Here is a 6,104-nt window from a genome sequence, read left to right as displayed (position 1 = left end):
GGATGAAAATGAGCAATTATTTTTTATTAATTGAGGAGGGAGAGGTCGCGAGATCGAACCCGTAGCCAAATAAGTTCAAAGCTGAGTTTATGTAAAAAAAAAAAAAAAAAAATTGGAGCAGCCCAGGTGCACACCCTCCACGTGGGTCATATGTGTGCGCCACATGGGCCGCATGCGCGGGGCCACGCAGGTCGCATGCAGGCCCCGCGCGACCCTGCCGCAGGCCCACATACTGCCTCCTACAACCACGTGTCCAGCCTATTTTTGGTCCCAAAAAAAAAATGTAAAATTTCTCCCATTTTCCCTACCACCTCTCCTACCCCCCGTGGCCTATAAATAGGCCATTGATGCTTGAGTGAAAGGGAGTTTGGGGGAGGGAGAGAAGGTAGATTCTTGTTGGTTTGGCTTCGGTTGAGTCACCAACGATCCCGGCACGCTGCAAAATTAAGGAAAATAATTAAAGTAAGTTCTCTTCCTAGTTTTTGCAAGTTCTCTTCCTAGTTTTTGCAAGTTCTTATTCCTATCTTGCAAGTTCAGTTTCTCCCTCTTCTCAAGTTCATGTTTTTAATTTGCAAGTTCTTATTCCTATTAAGGCAAGTTCTTCTTCCTCTTTGTTCCACTTAAGAGGCAAGATCTCAGTCTTTCTATTAATGAGCAAGTTCTTATCCCTATCTTGCACGTTATTTTCTTATTTTACAAATTATTTCCATTTGCTAGTAAATTATTCCATGATTTACATTTATACCTATTGAATCTCAAATAGGGTTTTGTATCACCCTATCTTTCCTTGGGAATGATAATTTATTGTGGACATACAAGGGTTTGATGTTGTCTTACATAAATGTTGTCCTACTGTGCATATTGCTTCGTTAATTACATGTCAATTATATATGAGAAGTTATTACGAATATGCATATTATGATAATACATGAAGCATATACATGAAAATGGTTTTTAAAAATATGTAAAGGCATTATGATGCGCGCAGCGGACAAGTCCACAAGATATATCCGCAGAGAAAGTGTTGAGCTCAAAGTAGGACTTCGATCCTAAGTTTATGTTATGGACTTCGGTCCTAAGTTTATGTTATGGATTTCGGTCTCAAGTTTACGTCATGGACTTAGGTCCCAAGGTTTCAAACTTCGGTCCCATGTTTATAGTTCTAAAAAGTAATGCATATGAGCATGGATGCATGTATCATCATTTTATCATGTGAAAGTACCTTAAATGGCATTCATATCTCTTTTGCTTCTTAATACCCATGACTCTTATGCTCCCTTTTTTCCAGCTATACTTGTTGGGCCTTGTGGCTCATATTTGCTTGCATCATTCTAGGTAAGGGTAAAGATAAAGTAGAGGACGAGCCAAGTGAATCAGGATCCATGGGGGTAGCAATGTGTACAGAGCCGTCTCAATCAAAGGTCCTTGGGGTGTGTTTTGTGGTGTGTAATATTAAGTTATGTTTGTTTATGTTTTAGATTATACCCCTAAAGGGATATGGTGGGTTGTGGACCCTAATAAGGTGTGTAATATTAAGTTACGTTATGAATATGTGGACCCGAATGTATTTGTCTATGAGTAAGAATGTATGAGTGTGGTTTCCGTTGTCAATATCAATGAGGATGTGTAATGTTTCTAATTGGTTTAGCAATTATGTCATCTTGTTGTGGGTCCCTAGTTTGGGGTGCCTACAGCTAAAATACAGCTTCTATTAAGGCTGAAAAATGGAATCATCGTAGGGGACTTTCGGGAAATCAACGAAACCCTAAAGGGGGCCCGATTTTTTGTAAAAATCAACACTGAAGTGGTTTCGGGACGAAACAAAGGTCCGATAATGACGCATGGACGAAATTGTCCTTATCGAGTAAGTTTGGAATTATTAATTTTGGATTTATTGTATCGTAATGCAAATTAATTGGACATTAGAGGGTGTATTTGTAATTTGAGAAATTACCAAGTGTAATTAAGATAAATTATGGGGATCAAATGTGTGAAATATATATATTAAAATATATGCATTTGGGGTTGGCTTTTTAATTGAATATTTTGTCTAAGAAATTTCAAAAGCATTAGTGAGCAATTTTCACCGAAAGGATGCGAACAAATTAATTTTCGTCGAAAGATTGCAGAGAGATCGAGAGTTTGGTCGGGGTGGTTGGCCAAAGCAGTCTTGAGGCTATTGTGGGCTCTCTATAAATAAAGGGGAAGAAATTAGAAGGAGAGCAAGCAGTAACAAGTTGTATAGAAAGAGCTCGTAAGAGCTAGGGCAGAGAGCTTGAGGGAGGCCGAGAGTTTGCCACAAAGAGAGAGGGGGAGAGAGAGAAAGCTTGCTTGAGTGAGAAAAGGCCGAAATGGTGGCCGGAGACGACCAAAATGGGCCCATCACGAGCTGGAGGTAGCTATGGCAGCGAGCTCAGCAGCTGACGCGAGGCAGGGTAGGCTGCCGCATGTGGCGGCGGTGGCCTAACGTGGCTGAGGAGGCAAGTAGAGGGTCAGGTGGAGGGCAGCAGTGGGCCAAGCAGTAGTGGGCGCATGGTTGTGCTTGCAGGAGCAATTGGAGGAAGAAGATGAATAAGAGAAGGAGAAAAGAAAAAAAAAAGAAAATAGAAAAAATATAGGAAAAATTCCAAAAATTTTTGAAAAATTCTAGAAAAACAGGAAATGGAGATTTATTAATATTTTGGAGATTTTGGCAAGAAAATGGTTCAGGCAAGCATTTCGAGGTTGGGCAAGAAAATCGAGGCAGAGCACAAAAATCAAGATGGTGCACGAGAATTGAGGCAGTGCACAAGAATCAAGGTAGTGCGCGAGAATCAAGGTGGTGGCGAGAAACGAGAATTTGCACGTATTTTGAGGATATGACACGCATACTGAGGAAGCCTAAGAGGCTAAGTTAACTTAAGTAAAATTTCATAGAAAATTCTAGAAATTCAAATTTGTTATTTTATAGATTATCATAGTGGAATATTTAGTTTGGATTTATTGAGGAAAAATAGAAAGAAATAGGGAGAAAAATAAGGAAAATGCAAGAAATTATGGAAAAATAGATTTTAATACTTATTTAAATAAATATGATGATTATGGTATTTTGAAACTTAAGTTGAAGTGACGTGTATGAATTTTGAAGTTGGCACGCAAATCGAGACGATGCACATATTTTTTGGCAATGTGCAAATATCGAAGTAGCCCGATAAACTTGAGAAGGTAAGTGGTTCGATCCCAAAACTTGATTTTATGTAAATGATTTTATCATGTTATCATGCCTTGATGTGAATATATCATATAAATTGCATTTACATACTATGATGAAATATGCATATGTACACGATGATATTATTGATCATACATCGCATAAGGGTTTGGGATTATGGTCTGACACCGCTGTTTTACCAAGGGTGCACCCATACACCTTGGCCTGGTAAGGAGACTATAAAAATGAGGAGCAGCATTTGGATGCGATTTATTCAAACTAAGATAAGGAATAAGACATTTTACATAATTGCATCCATGCACGAGATATGTTTTTTGTTCTCTTACTTAGATGATTCTTCATCTAACTTGAGCTTTACCCCTAAAATATTCAAACATTCCAGATAGAGATTATAACAGAAATGATGATGAATGATGTATGAAATGGTACTTAGCAAAGTGCATGATAAATTGAATGTATGTTATGTAGTTCATGTAATTAAATTTTGCTATTTTAAATTCTAAACGTTTTGAGAAATGATGATGTATAATCTCATTTATGGTTAATGATGATATATAACTTTATTTGTGAATAATGTTAAGATATTAGGTTCGATTCTAGTTTCCGCATTTGATGTTTATAATGATTCTCTTTCGAGATACATGTATGGAAGTTTTTGGATGGATATGAGGAATTATATGGTTTAGTCGTAGTTTTAAATAGAAAAAAAATTATTATTTCAGAATTATCCCAATTTATAACACGCTCGAGAATGTGGGGTGTTACAGCAAATGCAGTGCGATTTGGTCGCAACCAAATCAGACTGCAGTCTGGTTTGGTGGAAAATCCGTACTAGCAGTTTGGCATGCTGAAAATGATTCAGATTGATCCAATTGCACCGCGCACACCCCTACTACTATTATAGTAGAAAGAATATTTTTTATAATAAATATTATAAAGAATCAATTGCGTAATAGCATTGAAGACTAATGGATGAATGATAACTTAATTGTATATGTTGAAAATGATTTATTTAATAAAATTAATAATGAGATTATTAGATGGCGTTATCAAAGTATGAAAAGCCATAATGAATAATTATAAAAAAATTATATTTTAATATTATTATTATCTTATTTTTAAAACTAGCGGTGAACCCGTATGATACACGGAAGAGTTTAATTTAAAAATAAAAAAATAAATTTGTTATTTTAAATAATTTTAACATAATTAATAATTATAATTTTTTAATCTTTAATTATTTAGCAAAATTTAAGTTTAATTAATTATTCGCTATTCAATATATTAATGGAGAACACTTTTAATTTAATGTACTGTCATTTAGTGTGTTAAAGAATAATTAATACATTAAATAGGTCACTTGATAAGATATTTATAAAAAAAAATTATTCATTATATTATATTTATTTATAAATAAATATTATAAAATCTATAATATATCCACTCAAAGACGATCATTATTTTCTATTTATTATATTATAATTATAAATATAAATTAAAACTCTTAAATATGAATAAGAATAAGTTTTTTTAATAATAACAAAATTTTAAAAATATAAATTTTGATTTCTTCCATAGTCTTAAAAATGTGATATTTTAAATATTAATTAGCATTGAAAAACCCTAGCATTTGACAACCTTAGATAATTTTTTATGAATTTGTTAAAATATCACATTTTTAAGACTATAATATAATTATTAAAGTAATTAATAATTAATTAATCACTACCTTTGATTTAATGCAAGTTTTTGAGGAAAAAAATTCACCATTGATTGACACTTGACAAAATACTTTGTTTGGCTATCATATTTTAATATTATATAAATATATATAGAATAAAGATATAAAGATAATATTTTAAATAAATTGACAAATTTCTATAATTTAATTAATAGTTTAAGTTGTCTATTAATATGTTTCATAAAACTCATGCAAATTTAATACAAATTTTAAAGTCAAAAAATAGTTTGGCAGATTTTTGGAGGAAACAAAAATTTGCAAACTATTATACTTTAAAATAATATATTATATATTATTATATTATACAAAGATAAGATTTTATTTAATGGATAATTTTCTGTAACTTAGTTAATACTTTAAGTGTCTATTCATATTTTTTCATAAATAGTATTTATTTTTAATTGATTGACGAATTAATTGATGAGAAGATGTAACAGAAAATATTTATTTTGATTAATTAATAGTATTGAAAAATTCATGCAAGTTTAATATAAATTTTAGATGTAAAAAATAGTTTGACAGATTTTTGGAGGGAATAAATATTTGGATACTATTCTACTATATATTATTATATTATATTATAAAAAATTTATATAAATAAATAATTTTCTGTAACTTAATTAATAGTTTAAGTGTCTATTCATATTTCTCATAAATAATATTTATTTTTGATTGATTGACGGATTAATTAAATACTTAATATTCATATAAAAATGTATTGGAAATTCCATAATTAGCATTAAAAAACTCGTGTATTTAAAATTTATTATTAATTTTACAATAATTAGTACATATTATTTCAAAACAATTGAAAGATTTAAATTATTAATATAAATTACAAAATATAAATTATTAATACAATAAGTACTAAATGGAAATCATTAATACAAGTTTTGAGGGAAAAATTTTATTATTATTTATTATTTCAAAGTAATTAAAGATTTAAATTATTAATGTAAATTACAAATTGTAAATTATTAATGCAATAAGTATTAATTACAAATCATTAATACTTTTAGATGTAAAAAATAGTTTGGCAGATTTTTGGAGGGAATAAATATTTGCATACTATTCTATTATATATTATTATATTATATTATAAAAAAATTTATATAAATAAATAATTTTCTGTGACTTAATTAATAGTTTAAG

The sequence above is a fragment of the Diospyros lotus genome, chromosome 14, assembly GCF_014633365.1.
Source record: "Diospyros lotus cultivar Yz01 chromosome 14, ASM1463336v1, whole genome shotgun sequence".
Lineage (NCBI taxonomy): Eukaryota > Viridiplantae > Streptophyta > Magnoliopsida > Ericales > Ebenaceae > Diospyros > Diospyros lotus.
Note: the sequence above shows the minus strand (reverse complement) of the source record.